Source organism: Octopus bimaculoides, chromosome 7 (assembly GCF_046866305.1).
Source record: "Octopus bimaculoides isolate indiv1 chromosome 7, ASM4686630v1, whole genome shotgun sequence".
Taxonomy (NCBI): domain Eukaryota; kingdom Metazoa; phylum Mollusca; class Cephalopoda; order Octopoda; family Octopodidae; genus Octopus; species Octopus bimaculoides.
In genome coordinates, this window is record NC_142934.1 from 70,188,036 (window position 1) to 70,205,535 (window position 17,500).

Here is a 17,500-nt window from a genome sequence, read left to right on the forward strand (position 1 = left end):
CATAAACACACCAGTATCGGTTGTCAAGCGATGTTGGGGGGACAAACACAGACATACAAACACATATATACATACATATATATATATATATACATATATACGACAGGCTTCTTTCAGTTTCCGTCTACCAAATCCTGATTGACAGAAGTAACGAGAAATGAAGTGTTTTGCTTAAAAACATAACATATAGCCCGGTCCAGGAATCGAAACTAAAGTATCGAGCATCACATAAAATTCTTGGATCTTAAGTTATATTTGTAACTTTTATTAATGAAAGTATATATATTCAGGTTTTCAGTACTATTCTCCTCTTCGATGTACCAAACATATACATACATACATACATACATACATACATACATACATATATATATATATATATATATATATATATATATATATATATATATATATATAAATACTTAGATAAATGTACACATATGTATTCATATGTGGTATGTCTGTTTGTGGTATGTATTCATATGTGGTATGTCTGTTTGTACACACACAAACACATGCATACACAAATATGTGAATGTGTGTGCGTTACTGCGTATGTGTGCCTGTCTGTCTGTCTGTCTGTCTGTATGTATGTCTGTATGTATGTATGTCTGTATGTATGTATGTATGCATGTGTGTATGTGTGTATGCGTGTATGCATGTATGTTTAGACAGGTGCACACTGTTACGCTAACACAGTAAAACAGAACTGCATATAAAGAGATAGACAAAAATTGACAAAAATTCAAAGAGATTGCCAGGTTCACTTCTAGAGACAAGACATCCAAAGACAAAAAGCGAACTACATCAAACATACTGCGGTTATATTAACGGAAAAACTGTAAATAGAAATAAATACATGCATAGACGAATCAACGGAAACAGCCGAAATGCATCGAAATACGTCGACACTCTGACGCCTCGGCACAGTATATAATTTAGTAATTAAGTATGAATTATTGTTAATATATTTGTTTCTTCTTTACTGAGCTGAACATAATTACTATTCGTACACCCACTTTGCCTATTTGCATATTACAACATTCTCACACACACACACACACATATGCATACACGAACAAACAATAGTTTATAACACTAATATGTGTGTGATTGTGTATGCGCGTGTGTGTGTCCGTGTGAGAGTTTCATAGTGCATATGCATGCATATGTGTATGTATATGATAATATATATATATATATATATATGTATGTACATATATATACACATATGTATGTATGTATGCATCCATATGTACACAACTTTTCCTCTCACTCGTATGTTTTTGCCTTCGATAATCCTAATTTTTACAACCAGTGACGCAATCAAGGGGCTACTACTATGTATTTAAAGTGCCTAAATTTTGAAAGCTCAGAAACTGCGCTGTTTCTTGCTGATGAAAGTTATTCCATATTCAGTGTGCCTTTTCCGTTAAATGTCTTTATGTCCCGTTTTGACTATCAATATATTTGTGCTTATATATATATTGACATATATAGAGAGAGAGATAGATTGATAAGTAGATAGATGTAGATATTTATGCATACATGAAAAAATATATATATATTTATATATATGTATGTATGCGTATATTCAATATGTTATATGGGTTCGTGTATATATATATATATATATATATATATATATATACACCATTTATGTGTATATGCACAGATACCTATAGGCATGTACATACGTATTTAAAAAGATATACCCATATGAATATCATAAATGTATATATATTATATGTTTATATTCATATATATGTATATATACGCGTGTGTGTGTGTGTGTTCGTGTAACTATTCATATACACTCATGTATACATATACATATGTCTGTATGCTTATGTATGTGTAAATATACGTGCGCACGCACACACGCACACAGAGAGAGTCATTCGCGTACACACACAGGCACACATTTAAATATGCATACATGACAATCTTTGTGTCTGTTTCAATCAGTCCGCCAGTCAGTCAGTCTTTCGGTGTGTGGGGGCTCTTAGATTCTTCTAATTTGAAATGGTACCCCTACAAAGTCAATTTCAATATAATTTCGATCGGTTCTATTGGTGCCGTTACACCGCCAACAGTCACCTCTTCCTCTAGCTGAAAACTAATTTCCGGTTGTAATTGAAAAGACTGATAACTTATTTGGCTTTTCTGAGCAGGTTGTTGATCGCAATTCTGATGAAAATGTTGGAGATGGTGAGGTGGTATCGATGGTAAGGGTGTGTGAAGCAGTTTATGTGATGGTGACAGTGCTGGAATAGTGAAGTTAGTGGCAGTGCTGGAGTGGTCGTAATGGTTGATGTGAATCGTGATGATGATATTAGCAGTGTAAGCAGTGTTTTGGGCAGTAATTACTGTGGTGATATTAATGGAGCAGGTATGGATATAATTCGGGTAACCTTATTGGTGTGGTGGTGATGGTGATGGTGATGCTACAGCAAGTACAATTGGTTTATGGTAACAGTAGTGCAATTGGAAATACTGATGTTTGTGTGATATGCTGGTTGCTTGTACAGTTGGTAATCGTGTTGAGCATTGATATCATTGGTTATAGTTCTAGTAATATTGTCGACGTGGTAATCAAAATGGAAGTAATCGTAGTACTATTTTTGATGGTTGATGGTAGGCTTTGTATTATTGATAATGGAGTTAGCGTGGGCAACGGCTAGTAATGACACGATCAGTGATTTTTGTGCTAATGACAGTGGTGAACAGAAAGAGTAATAGTGGTATCCATATCATTTGTTGTGGTGCTGGCGGTAATGATGTGTAGCAATATGTAATTTTCATACTTATGGTATTTAGTCGCATGCTTGAAGTGAAATAGTTCTAAAATGGGAATTAAAAGCCAGGTCGTTGACTCGAAGAAAGCCTACACCAACTTATCGTTGTGGCTAAAAATAATGACTAAATCGTGACGACAGAGATTTTTAAAAGGCAAGAAAGAGACGGGAAGTTGTGATAGAAATATGTTTTCTTATGCCAACACGGATACTACTAATAGGATGTGACTCCAGTGAAGAATCGAAATCGGTGTGTTTACTTACATACAGAGAACGCTACAGAGAACAAAATATGGAGGTGTTAACAGTCGATTTATTCAGCTCCTGTCAATGGATGTTACTTTAACTTGGAACTCTACCGATTTTACTTGCTTGTGCAGTGAAGGCACAATAAAAATAAGACTTCTAGAAAATAATTGATTTCTTACGTCGATATGACATCTGAGATTTAAAGTTGTAGAGATATGATTGAAATGCAATGTTCACGTTTTTTCCAATAACAACACTGGCGCGAGTGAAGTCGTTTCAATTAAGAGTCGAAACAACGTTGCCAATAATCACTTTCTATAGAACAGACGAATCCCAATTGCTAGGAATAGGTCATACTCGTTCTTTATACAGATGTATGTATATTTTTTTTTTGTTAATATAATTATAATTTGTGTTCTAATTAAAGTACTAGAACAGTTCCATCTGCCGATGATGCTTGTTTTACGATATTTGTTGATGTTGTTCATTTTGTGTGCACGGGAAATTTGAAATTTGATCGAAAATCCTATTACCTCTTTGGTAAATATTTCTGCACCACTAATCTTGCGCGTATCACTTCAAAAATATGCAGGAGAGAAAATAGTGAAGTTAAAACACAGACATATAACAAATACAAGACTGGTGGTCCTCTCTCGTAGAAAACAAGGAACTATGATGACAGCAACATATTACACCAATGCCATATCAACATTTGACAAAAGTACAAGAAATAATTAAATCCATCCTGACAATAATCGAAGATTTAACAGCAATATTAAGAACGTCAGCAACCGGAAAAAAAATTACAATTATTAAACAGATGACTATGGGGACGATAAATACAATAACAACAATAAAGCAATACAAACAATAAAGTAGAGACTACGTAATATTACAAATAGGATTGAATTTCAAGGACATATAAGATTAAGGATATAGTGAATAACTGATCTTCAGTTAAATTTACTTAAATAATCATGAATTTTCCAATAAAAATTTTCAATTTAATTCTATTGTTATTTTAATGATCATTGGAGGAACACCGATGAATTTTGTCTTCTATGGTAAGCCTGTAAACTGTAAAATAATTAGTATTCAGTTAAGAAGCATCTTGGTCAAAATATGCTTTTGTCATAGCGATAATAACTATTTAAAGTTATGCGACTTGTTAAAAATTCGCTGGTGATGCTGACACGAATTACGAATTGTTTATATTATTCAGAAAGGAATGAATAATGAAGCGACCAAATCAATATAACAGAAGCCTATATTTTATTAGCAATAGAAAAGTAAACGATAGGGTTCTCTCTGGTGTAGACTGAACTAAATAAGCACCATTCATGCCACGATAGTCTTCTTAATCATGTACAAGATCAGCAATATCAATCTTGCAATGTTCGTATGTGCACATGCTGTTGTGCAAAAGGACAACTCAAAGAGCTAAAGCAAGAATATGGAAATATTGAACTGATAACAAAGACAAAATACCTCAGATTTATAAGGAAAGATAGCATGGGTGTTCGTAACGTACTTGTCTCTCCCAAGAGAGGTAGGGACTTCCATGAGGAGAAATTCTTTCAACAAGAAGTTGAGCTCATCACTTCACTGCATCGATCATAGGGATGATCTCGTTATAGAGGTGGTGGTGGTGGTGGTTGTGGTGATGATAGAAGTGGTGGTTGTGGTGGTGGTGTTATTTTAGATATGATTATGAGATGGTGGCAGTGTTTATATCTGTGTAGGTAACGATAGTGTTGGTGCAGTGTGTGTGGATGCTTATGATTATATAAAAAGAAATACGATTATAGACTGTAGGGAGAAGTTGTGGTAATGAGACTAGTGGTTTGGATGCGGTGGGGTAGCGATTATCGCGACTGTGTGGTCGTGTTGATTGTGTGATGGAGGTAGTACTGTTGCATGTGTAATGCTTGTGACAATAAAAGTAATCATGCGTGTGATAGCAGTGTGGTATGTGTTGTGCTGGTCGTCGTGCAACTTATAGGCGTGATGGGAAGGATAGATGGATGGATGGATGGATGGGTGGATGGATGGATGGATGGATGGATGGGTGGATGGATGGATGGATGGATGGGTGATGGGGTGATGGTCATCGTCATCGTTGTTTTGGCAGTGTAGCTGTTGTTGTGGTCATGTTAGTAATAGTGAGGGTAATGGTAATGGTGGTGGTTTTGCAGTACTAAGGGTGAAGAGCTGTGGCAACGGTGGTATTGGTGTCGTCGTCGTCGTTGTTGTTGTTGATGATGATGGTAATGGTGGTGGTGGTGGTGGTGGTGGTGGCAGCGGCGGCGGTGGTGGTGGTAGTGGTGGTGTAGAGGTGGTAGTGGTGTAGAGGTGGTAGTGGTGGTGTAGAGGTGGTGGTGGTGGTGTAGAGGTGGTATTGGTGTCGTCGTCGTCGTTGTTGTTGTTGTTGATGATGGTAATGGTGGTGGTGGTGGTGGTGGTGGTGGTGGCAGCGGCGGCGGTGGTGGTGGTAGTGGTGGTGTAGAGGTGGTAGTGGTGTAGAGGTGGTAGTGGTGGTGTAGAGGTGGTGGTGGTGTAGAGGTGGTAGTGGTGGTTTAGAGGTGGTGGTGGTGGTGTAGAGGTGGTGGTGGTGGTGGTGTAGAGGTGGTGGTGGTGTAGAGGTGGTGTTGGTGTAGAGGTGGTGGTGGTGTAGAGGTGGTAGTGGTGGTTTAGAGGTGGTGGTGGTGGTGTAGAGGTGGTGGTGGTGTAGAGGTGGTGGTAGTGTAGAGGTGGTGGTGGTGTAGAGGTGGTGGTGGTGTAGAGGTGGTAGTGGTGTAGAGGTGGTGGTGGTGTAGAGGTTGTGGTGGTGGTGTAGAGGTGGTGGTGGTGGTGTAGAGATGGTGGTGGTAGTGTAGAGGTGGTGGTGGTGTAGAGGTGGTGGTGGTGTAGAGGTAGTGGTGGTGGTGGTGTAGAGGTGGTGGTGGCGGAATGCTCTGAATGTTTGTGGCTTGACGTTTGCAGAATAAATCAACCACGTTGAGTAGGGAGTTGGAGAGAAGATCATGGATTATGTCAGAAATGAAATGAGCTAACTTTGCACAGTAGAGCGGAGACAAGTTCGAAAAAGGTAAATATGAAGGAGTTGAAGGATAAAACTAGGTGGAAGAATTTGAGGAATAAATGAATGGGAGTGAAAGAAAGAAGGAAAGGGAGCGAGAAAGAGAAAGAGAGTGAATAGAGAGTGAATAGAGAGGTAGTGAGTGATTCAGATGGAAAAGGTTTTTGGCGTGGGGGAGCGAGGGAGAAAGAGTTGTGTAAACAATTTAAACGGAGAAATTGGAGAATTAGAAAGAATGGATTAGAGTTATAATGCTCGAAGGAAAGTCACCGAGACCATTGCCTGTAAGAGAAAAGACATAAGAGGGAAAGTAAAACAGAGCAGAGTAAGGGAGAGAGAGAGAGAGAGAGAGAGAGAGAGAGAGAGAGAGAGAGAGAGAGAAGAGGGGAGGGCAAAAGATAATGGTTAGGAGAGATAGAAATAGCAGGAACAAAGATGCTACAGAAAGATAATGAGTGATTGGAGTAGAAAGAGAAAGACGCTGATACGTAAAGATGTAAATATGAAAGAATAACTGGAGAGAGAGAGAGAGAGAGAGAGAGAGAGAAAGAGAGAGAGAGAGAGGAAGAGGGAGAGAGAGGAGTGGCTGTGTGGTAAGTAGCATGCTTACGATCGACATCGTTCCGGGTTCAGTCCCACTGCGTGGCACCATTATAGCCTCGGGCCGACCAAAGCCTTGTGAGTGGATTTGGTAGACGGAAACTGAAAGAAGCCCGTCGTATATATGTATATATATATATATATATATATATATATATATATATGTGTGTGTGTGTGTGTGTGTGTGTGTGTGTGTTGTTTGTCCCCCCATCATCGCTTGACAACAGATGCTGGTGTGTTTACGTCCCCGTAACTTAGTGGTTCGGCAAAACAGACCGATAGAATAAGTACTAGGCTTACAAAGAATAAGTCCTGGGGTCGATTAGCTCGACTAAAAAAGGCGGTGCTCCAGCATGGCCACAGTCAAATGACTGAAACAAGTAAAAGAGTAAAAGAGTAAAAGAGAAAAGAGAGTATAGGTATATATACAGAAAGAGAGATACTTTGAGTAGCGACACTCTATAACGGTATATGCGAGTTCATATAACGGGAGGTTAAACTTAATCAGATGCACGGTATAATAATACCAACTAGCCCCTTGGGTACCTTTAGTAGAGATCACTCTATTCAAAGCATTTGAGATTAGTGTCTAGATTGTGGATCAATTATCTCCCCTCTCCAAAACAGTTTCCGAAGCCTCGAAAGAGCTCATGAACATCGCTCTTTTTCTTCAGACTAAGTAATAAAAAGAATATATGTGTGAATGTGAATGTGTGTGGCTATAAGTGTGTGTGGAGGTGTATACAAATACGCAAATAACAGGCTGAGTGAAAAATAAGCAACGTTTTGAAACATGAAATTCATCACAATATATGCGGACATTTTATTTATCAAAATAAGTAACATTACAGTCAGCACATTTTTGCCGACAAGTTGCAAGTTTGTTTATTCCGGTAACATAAAACTCTGGAGTTCTGGAGCTGATGAACTCTTTGAAAGCACTTTCAGCATCGGTTTGATTTTTTAACTCCTTCTCTCGCAGGAAACCATCAAGGTTCTTGAAAAAGTGGTAGTCGGTAGGAGAACGGTTTGGGGAATAAGCTGGGTAGGGAAGATAGATAGATTACTAGATAGACATAGATATAGATGTAGATATATGGATTCATAAACATGTTCATACATAAATTAAGATGTAGAGGGAAAGAAAATGATAAACGGATGGAGAGAAATGCATATATATATTTGTGCTTGTGCAAAATGCATGTATGTTCAGGAGGAGAGAGAGAGAGAGAGAGAGAGAGAGAGAGAGAGAGAGCAGTGGGAGGAGCAGTGTTCTAATGAAAACCGGAAAATTATGATAATGTAACAGAAGGAAGACAAGAAAATGATCGCAAAAATTATGGTGTTGAAGTAAGAATTTACATTAAAACTTAAATACGTACACAAACATCGATAAACGAGTTGGAGTCACCGAAAGCGCAAGTAAAAATGAGTGCACACTTAAACGTTCTTGAATATACATAACACACATACACACACACACACATATTTTTTACTCTTAATTTTGCTGGTTTCAGCTGAAGGCTGAGGCCATGCTGAGGCACCGCCTTTAATGTGATTGCTTTTTATTTCGCACAAACTTCCCGGCTTTCTCTCCGGAATTGCTTCTGGCGAAGTAATGAGTTGGACAGAGTTGCTCTTCTTTGTGTTTCCTGGTGCGATATGGGTTCAACCGGTAACTCAGATAAAAAATTTGCCCAAACGTTTTTTTTATTAATATCCACATCTATTTCTCGTAGATCTTTGAGATTATTGTGTGTGTGTGTGTGTGTGTGTGTGTGTGTGTGTGTGTGTGTGTGTGTGTGTGTGTGTGTGTGTGTGAGTGTGGTTACGTGCGTGTGTGTTTATGTGTGGAAGTTCACAACATATCAAAATCGCACAAAAGAGAGAAATAACGAAAATGTACGGACATTCTCCTCCAAATCTTGAGGGAAAATTAATAACCCTCAAGTGTGAACTCAAGATTCAGAGTGAAAAAGATCCACCACTGAGAAAAGTATTACAGGGATCCAGGACAAAGCATAAATTTGCTTTTAACCTGCAAACTGGATAAGAGAAATGAGGGAGAAAATATCGTCTTAAAATCATTGTTCGAAGATCTGAAACAAAATAAAATACTTTAATTGTAGTGCAGCATAACAAGATACACCAAAACGAGAATATGCACCAATAATTGTCGTAAAATTTATGGTTTATGCAGTCAAAGTTTTCACCAGATAACTGAAGGAAAGGTACTCAATCAAAAGGTACACGGAGGATACCTCATTGTTGGCTATTGGCACAACACGTTGATGCGTATATATAAAATTAATTACTCTCTTTTACTCTCTTTTACTTGTTTCAGTCATTTGACTGCGGCCATGCTGGAGCACCGCCTTTAGTCGAGAAAATCGACCCCAGGACTTATTCTTTGCAAGCCTAGTACTTATTCTATCGGTCTCTTTTTGCCGAACCGCTAAGTTACGGGGACGTAAACACACCAGCATCGGTTGTCAAGCGATGTTGGGGGGACAGACACAGACACACATACACGCAGTGGGACTGAACCCGGAACCATGTGTTTGGTAAGCAAGCTACTTACCACACTGCCACTCCTGCGCCTAAATTATTCACATATTTTTTAAAAAATCTATAGAAAGCCTGGTAGAGATAGCAAACTGAGTTTCCATAATACGAGCAAACCTCGTAACCAAGAAGGTAGTCACTGCTTTAGCAGAGAATTCGAGGTCGATAGACTGTCTTAACATTATCCACGAATTGTGCACCAGCTGCCTGAATCATTTCTCCGAAGATTATTATGAGTTGAATATAATATAGTCGCTGGGAAGCAAGCAGGTGGAATAAAGAAGAGTATGGCGATTTGTTGAACAAACTTTTGTAAATAAAACTACTGTCTGAAGTAAGAAAACACTGCAGAGACCTTGTTACAGTGTGGCTCGATTAGTGAAAGGCGTTTTACTCCATTCTACATTTCTGGCTACAAAAGTCACTGCGAAAGGCAAAAGTACCCGCTACCTTAGTCGATGTCATTAAAAGGGTCATGTAGACTGGGACCATAATCCCCACTATTGTAACTGAAAGTGAGACGATTGTCTCTAATTTTATTGATATTTCAACGGGAAAATTTCCATACTGACACTCTCACTGTACTTCTACGACTTTTGGCCCTATATCTACTGCTAGGTCCTCTACGGAAGCTCACTGGTTATGTTCCAGTATCTACAACAGTAAGATACGCTAATAAAGCCCCATAATTTAGGCCACAACACCTAAAATGATCTGAATCTAATGACAATTTCCCTGATGTAGGAATAGAGTTTGGTTGAGAGAAATGTTTGTATTTAACGATTGAACGTGAAAGCATCATTCCCCTAACAGCGATGTTGTCGTTGCAGTCAGCGTGTCTGCCGTCTGATGTGGAGAGGTTTGATGAGGCCCATACCTCTCCGGGTCAGGCCGTAGTTGGTATCTACCAGGAAGTAAGAGAGTGAGAGAGAGTGAGAGAAGAAGAAGAAGAAGAAGAAGAAGAAGAAGAAGGAGGAGGAGGAGGAGGAGGAGGAGGAGGAGAGAAGGATGTGGAGGAGGTGGAGGAGGAGGAGAAGGATGAGGAGAAGGAGGTGGAGGAGGAGGAGAAGGAGGTGGAGGAGGAGGAGAAGAAGAAGAAGAAGAGGAAGAAGATTGAAGAATGAGGGGGAGGGGAGGGAGAGGAGGAGGAGAAGAAGAAGAAGAAGAAGAAGAAGAAGAAGAAGAAGAAGAAGAATGGTACTTTATCAACGGTGAAAGGATGAATGCCGAACTTCGCCACAAGATTTGAATGTGAAATGCGAGTGAGCATCACACACACACACACACACCCAGACATACACACCCCAACACACACACACACTCTCTCTCTCTCTCTGAGACACACACACACACTCTCTCTCTCTCTCTGAGACACACACACACACACTCTCTCTCTCTATCTCTGAGACACAAACACACACACACACACTCTCTCTCTCTCTCTCTCTCTCTCTCTCTCTCTCTCTCTCTCTCTCTCTCTCTCTCTCTCTCTCTCCCTCTCTCTGACACACACACACTTATCTGAATTTATACTTCACCATATAATCAATTATTTTGTGCTATATCACTGTATCATTATTATAGATTGGTTGAAGAAGTAGTCGACACATTTAATTCACAATGTCTTTTTCATATTCTTGCAGAAAAAAAAACAAAACAAAACAAAAAAAACAAAAAAAAACCTTACGAGCCATAACTGCAATTAGTGATGCTTGAAGGGAATAAAGAGACCACATTTTTTCCCGCCAGGAATATGGTGCAAGCGACTCCAAAGATCTAATCTTCAGTAATATATAAGCATTATCTACAATGTGAAGTGTATTTATTTCCTCTTTCTTTCTGACAATACATGCCATTATTTTAAATCGGTTTTAACCAAAAGTGTCATTAGGTGACAAATATGGTTCTATTTAAAAAAGAATAAAAAGTATAAAAGCCTTATTATTTATCACATGCCTAATCTTTATTCTAATAAGCATGAAAATCCTTTGCATTTGGCACCGAAATGAGAAAAGAGAGAAAAATTATTCAAAGATTCAAAATTTATTTGCATATTTAGAAAATCGAACAGACCAAAGACAAATTCATATGCAGAGGCAAACTAATTTTTACTAAGCCCGTATCTTTTAACAGCTATGATCTCAACACATGAACCCAACCTATCTATCCATTCCCAGATGTTTGCCAAACTAAATAGTACGCAACAAAAGACCTATTGACTTTTAGCTTCAATTCCCACGCGGAACACAAGCCTAACAAAGACTTTCCCCAGACACTAGCTAACATACACAGTACACTACATGGTCAATTCCCACTCTGGACATTATCCAAATTGCATACAATACATCTTTGAACTATTCAATACTAATTTCAGTCTGCCCTCCAATAGTAATGTCTTCTAGCTTCTCTTTCTTGCTTCTCTTCTTTCTCATTTTCGTTATTACTCCCTCTCACTTTTCTCCTCGACGCATATGTTCATCAATGTGCATATGTACAAAAATGTGTATTTGTATATGTGCGCATGTGCTAAAGTATGTGGCCGCATCGATTTTTATTTTTTTAATTTTTTATTTAATTGGTTGAGTTAGTCGTATTGTTTTTCTTTTTAAAAGTATTTCTTAAGCTGCTTCAGTAGATTGCATTGCTTAACTGTGCTGGGTTGTTACATTGGTTAGTTACTAAGTTTCGATGTCTATGTTGGAAAATATATCAAAAGTCTGATTGGATGGCAGAAAGATTGCAAAGGAAAATAACGTTTGAATCAGCACAGGAATCCTCATCCTTGACATATGTTTAATATAAATCTTTGCCTTGTAATTGTCCAATTACCCACAGTATGATTCATCTGCGTACAACATGCGTTCTAGAATTATATATGTCAATAATACTTCCTGAAATTATAGAATTATGAATTACTAATACACACACACACACACATACATAATATACATACAAAATGCATACATACGTACATATGTAGGTATATATATAAATATATATATATATATATATATATATATATATATATATATATATATATATATATATATATATATATATATATATATATATATATATATTATATACATGCATACTTACACATGTAGGTATGCATGCATATAATATATATATATATATATATATATATATATATATATATATATATATATATTATATACATGCATACCTACACATGTAGGTATGCATGCATGTGTATACATATATATATATAAGTTTGTGTGTATGTACATTTGTGTCTGTCTGTCTTTGTACAATATTGCATGAACCTCCCGACTGCATCGTCGAACTATGAACAATTTATTCTGCCTTATATGTTTGAGAATATTAAGAGTCAATGACATGCATCTCTTTCCCCTTATCTGTCTTCTCCCTCTCTCATTGTATCAATATCGATATCTATATATCTATCTCTGTTTGCACACACACACACACACACACACACACACACACACACACACACACACACACATACACACACACACACACACACACAAACACACACACACATACATATATATATATATATATATATATATATATATATATATATATATATATATACATATACATACGTACATACATACATACGTACATACATACATACATACATACATACATACATACATACATACATACATACATACACAGCTCTTATTATATATATAAAATTCCTTCATATAAAAAGTCTTGTTGCTCTACCCCTTAAATTCGAATAAAAGCAAAGTTTTCAATCGATTCGTGGCCGATGAACTAAATATGAACCATATATTTGGACTAATATAAGAAACAATTATTTTTAATGACAATAATTAATACCGTAAATTGTAGAAGCGGTAGAGACCTAAATTAAGTATTTTGAAATATTTAGTATCGTCCCATTATGTTTTGTCTCTCTTCAAATCCACTCGATTTCGCCAATACCTTCCATCTCTCAAGGGTCAGTCAGATAATTGCCAACCATAGAATATTATCTTCTCAATCAACGATAAAAAAAAACACCCATCAGAAATATTTGTTGTCTTTACAAGAACCAATCATTAACCATAAAGAAAGTGGATTATCAGTTAATGATTCCTTGACAAAATAATATAAATAGCAATACCTTAATGGTCTTGGGAAATGCACGAACATCTCCATATTTCATTTTACTACGCATTTTATACGAAGCATTAGTCTTAATTCAAATGAGGTCTACATCAAAATATATAGTTACGTTCTCTAAATGTTCCTTCTTTAAACTTTTCAATTCGTTAAAACTAACAGCTATTTTCACTTCACATATATTACAGTAATTAATTATTTATAATTTATAACTTCATTACACACAAAAAACACACGCACACACACGCGCGCATGTATATACATGTATGTGTGTGTGTGTGTGTGTGTATGTACGTGCATGCGCGTACACATACAAATACACACTTTATTTGCTTACACTGTATGTGCCTATCCCTCTTTTATTCCATTTTCATTCTTCTTGTCTTCCCCATCTAATTTTGTCTGCCCTTTCAGAGTCTGTTTTCATTTCGCTACCCCCGCTCTTTCTTTCTCTTTCTTACTCACTCTTTCTCATTCCCTATCTATCCATTTCTTGCTTTCGTTCGCTCTTTCTCTTATGCTTTCTCTGTCGTCTCATTTTAAGTCATAATTAATAGCTCTATTTCTCATATGAATACTCCTCCCACTATCTCCGCTTTTGTTGCTCTATCGATTTATTTCCCCTTTCACCTTCTCCTCTATTCATCATAATACGACGTCAATTAGTATCGACAGCACTCCGTTCGGACTGGAGACGAAGATAACAGCTTGACAACACAGAGAAACTCGGTGAATTTTATCGACTGGTCATTAAACTTTCTGCTTTAAGTATTTACCAATTCACTGTCCCTATCATTCATTATCTCTATCCTCTCTTACACTATTTCCACCCTTCTTTTTTTTTTTCCCTCAGTAGCAAGACCCAATGGCGACATAGCAACTGCAAATAAACTTCTATGATCTATTCATGAAAAGACCCAAGATTATAAAAGTGAGATTATTTAGCAACCGGATATGACGTATAAACGCACTAAACATCGCAATTTTGTAAAAGAATTTCTTGCAAGCAAAGACAAAATTGTCAAGCTCGTTATACTCACGATTTAAGTTCACTGACAGAAAAAGAAGGAACAACAGAAACGCTATATTCACAGTTAGTTCGGTGACAAGCTGCCTACATCCGTTTTTAGCTGTACACCAAGGCAAGTCCGACAGGATGGGTAAACAATGAGGAAAAGAAGTAAGGAAAAAAAAAAAAACAGAAGAAAAGAAGCCAAGAGAGAAAGAGAGAGAAACATCGAAAAGAAAGCAAACGCGCGCGCGCACGCACACTTTGAGAATAAGCTACTTATTGTAGTTTGTGTCTCAGTGATATTAAGCAAACAGATGGAACTTATTTCAGAGGTCAGGTTTCCTTTGTACTCACTTTATTATTCATTGTAACAAATCTAAGCATAAGCATCTTAGAAAAGCCAAAAAAAACAAAACAAAAAAAAAACAAAAAAAAACAAAAAAAACAAAGACGCATTTGCATACCTAATAATATCTAATACAGATTCGACGCAATTGAAGTTTAATCGAAATCATGAGTAAAGCGAAATAACAGCGATTGTGGTGATGATGATGATGATGATGATGATGATGATGATGACGACGACGATGGTGATGACGATGATATGATGATGATGATGATCATGGTAGCGTTGCTGTGTATATTTTCATACTTGTAGTCACTAGACAGCTGTTACGCTAGGACAAAACTCTGAAGGTTTCGGTCAAACCAGTCTATCCAGGTACATATTTTGAAATCATGGTACTCATTTTATCGGTATCTTCTTCACGAACTGTTTGGTTATGTTAATAGGACTGCACACAAGCACACAGTCTCTCTTTCACGCATTCACTCCCTCCCTCCCTCACTCACTCACCCACTCTCTCACTCACTCACTCGCTCTCTCACTCACTCTCACGCTTAGTCACATAATTCATGCATACATACATACATACATACGTACATACATACATACATACATACATATATACATACGTATATACATACATACATACATACGTACATACATACATACACGCGCGCGTCCATACATACGTATGCAAGTACGAACAGACATACAAACATATATACAGATAACAGCTATGTATGATGGGCTTCTACACAGTTCTAATTAAGTTTACTCACAAGTTTGTGAATGAATCTGACCGAGGGCTGTTAGGAGACACTTACTCAAGATGCTATTGTGGGACTGAATTCGAAGCCACGTGCTTGAGAAACCAACTCTTTAACCATGCACTGGTACCGTTGCGCGTGCATGTGTGTGTTTGCACACACACGCACACGCACGCATACAGACGCACGCGCGCGCACAAATACACACACACGCACAGACACACACACATACACACACCCACACACACACACAGACACACACACACACACACACACACACACACACACACACGCATCACAAATGGTCATAAAGTGATAGCTAAAGTTATCCACATATACGTACATACATTCATAAAATATTTAGAAATTCTATCCGTGGATTATCATCAGCATCATCATCATCATTATTATTATTATTATTATTATTATTATTATTATCATTATTATTATTATTATTATTATTAATGTATGTGTAGATAGATAGATAGATAGATAGATAGATAGATAGATAGATAGATAGATAGATAGATAGATAGAGCTAGCTAGCTAGCTAGCTAGATAGATAGATAGATAGATTGATAGATAGATAGATAGATAGATAGATAGATAGATAGATAGATAGAGCTAGCTAGATAGATAGATAGATAGATAGATAGATAGATAGATAGATAGATAGATAGATAGATAGATAGATATGCATAGATATTTATATACATTTATGTGTGTGAGTGTGCATGTAATATGTAAGTATGTACGTGTAGACACAGGTATACACAGACAATTAGATAAGCTGAAAGCGACAGAGACAGAGATAGAGATAGAGGAAGGTGGAAAAACATCAGATTTACACAATATAAGAAGGGTACTGTAACAATAGAATGAGGGTGGAGGCAAAATAAGAACAGAGATTGTGAGAGAAAATATTCGTTGACAACGGGTATTAGAACGGGACTGGGATAGGGGGAGAGAGTCAACCAAAAACGAGGTGAGAAAGAGAGAAAGTTGGTTGGCGTTTAGAGACTGGACAAGAGCTAGTTATTCAGTCAAACATAAAGACTGACAGAGAAGAGAAAGTGACGGGAAAAAAGAAATGAGAATTAGATAAACAAATCTTACACTCTCACAAAGAAACAAATACGTTAATGTAAAGAAAAACAAAAACAAAACAGAGACTATTTCTGTGACAGTTTTTGACAAACAAGTCTTCGAGAGACCGGGCTGAACATTAGTAACAATAGCTTTTGTGATTTTGGTGAAAATTCACCTTTGAATATGGTCTTGAACAGGAAAGTAGACTGTGCCGTGAGAAAATAGCTTGGCGTGCCCTAAGTAAGACTCGAATATCAAAGTATTAGAATTTGCTTGTTTCTTGTTTGTTTGTTTGTTTATTTGTTTGTGTGTGTGTGTGTGTTTGTGTGTGTGTGCGTGCGTTTGCGTCTGTCTGTGTCTCTGTTAGTGTGTTATTGTATCTACGCATATATATGTACATAAAACATAAATATAACCAACTATATAGACAGATAGAAAGATAGATAGGCAGATATTCACATAAATATAGACACATGTGCATATATTAATATATGGCTATTGTGTGTGTGTGTAGATAGAAACACATACATAATACCTTTATCTTATATATGTATATATACATATATATATATATATGCGTGTGCATGTGTGTGGTGTGTGGTGTGTGGTGTGGTATGTGTGTGTGTCTTTATGTATGCATTTATACATGAATTTATGTTTATGTGAAATGATTTCACGATTTGACAAGGAGAAATTTACATGTCTGAATCTACAAGCAGTCATCATCGTCATCACTACGACATTTCCCCTTCAGGATTAGCACATTTCTTTCTCTCGTTCAACACCTCTTGAGACCAAAATATGTAGGTTACAACTCATTATGAGAGAATGAGTTTGCAGCAGTGGAACATAACAATCACATCTTTATTGAGG

At 37.1% G+C, this 17,500-nt stretch overlaps 1 protein-coding gene and 1 long non-coding RNA gene across 2 annotated transcripts in view; one reads left to right on the top strand and one right to left on the bottom strand.

Annotated features, from left to right (window-relative positions):
* LOC106874518 (nucleolar protein 4) overlaps positions 1 to 17,500 on the bottom strand; it is a 1,458,602-nt gene that overhangs the window by 457,312 nt on the left and 983,790 nt on the right.
* LOC128248390 (uncharacterized) overlaps positions 13,922 to 17,500 on the top strand; it is a 17,272-nt gene continuing 13,693 nt past the window's right edge. The window contains exon 1 of the long non-coding RNA XR_016242660.1: positions 13,922 to 15,146. This is a non-coding gene — a long non-coding RNA (uncharacterized LOC128248390). The remainder of the gene's footprint in view (positions 15,147 to 17,500) is intronic.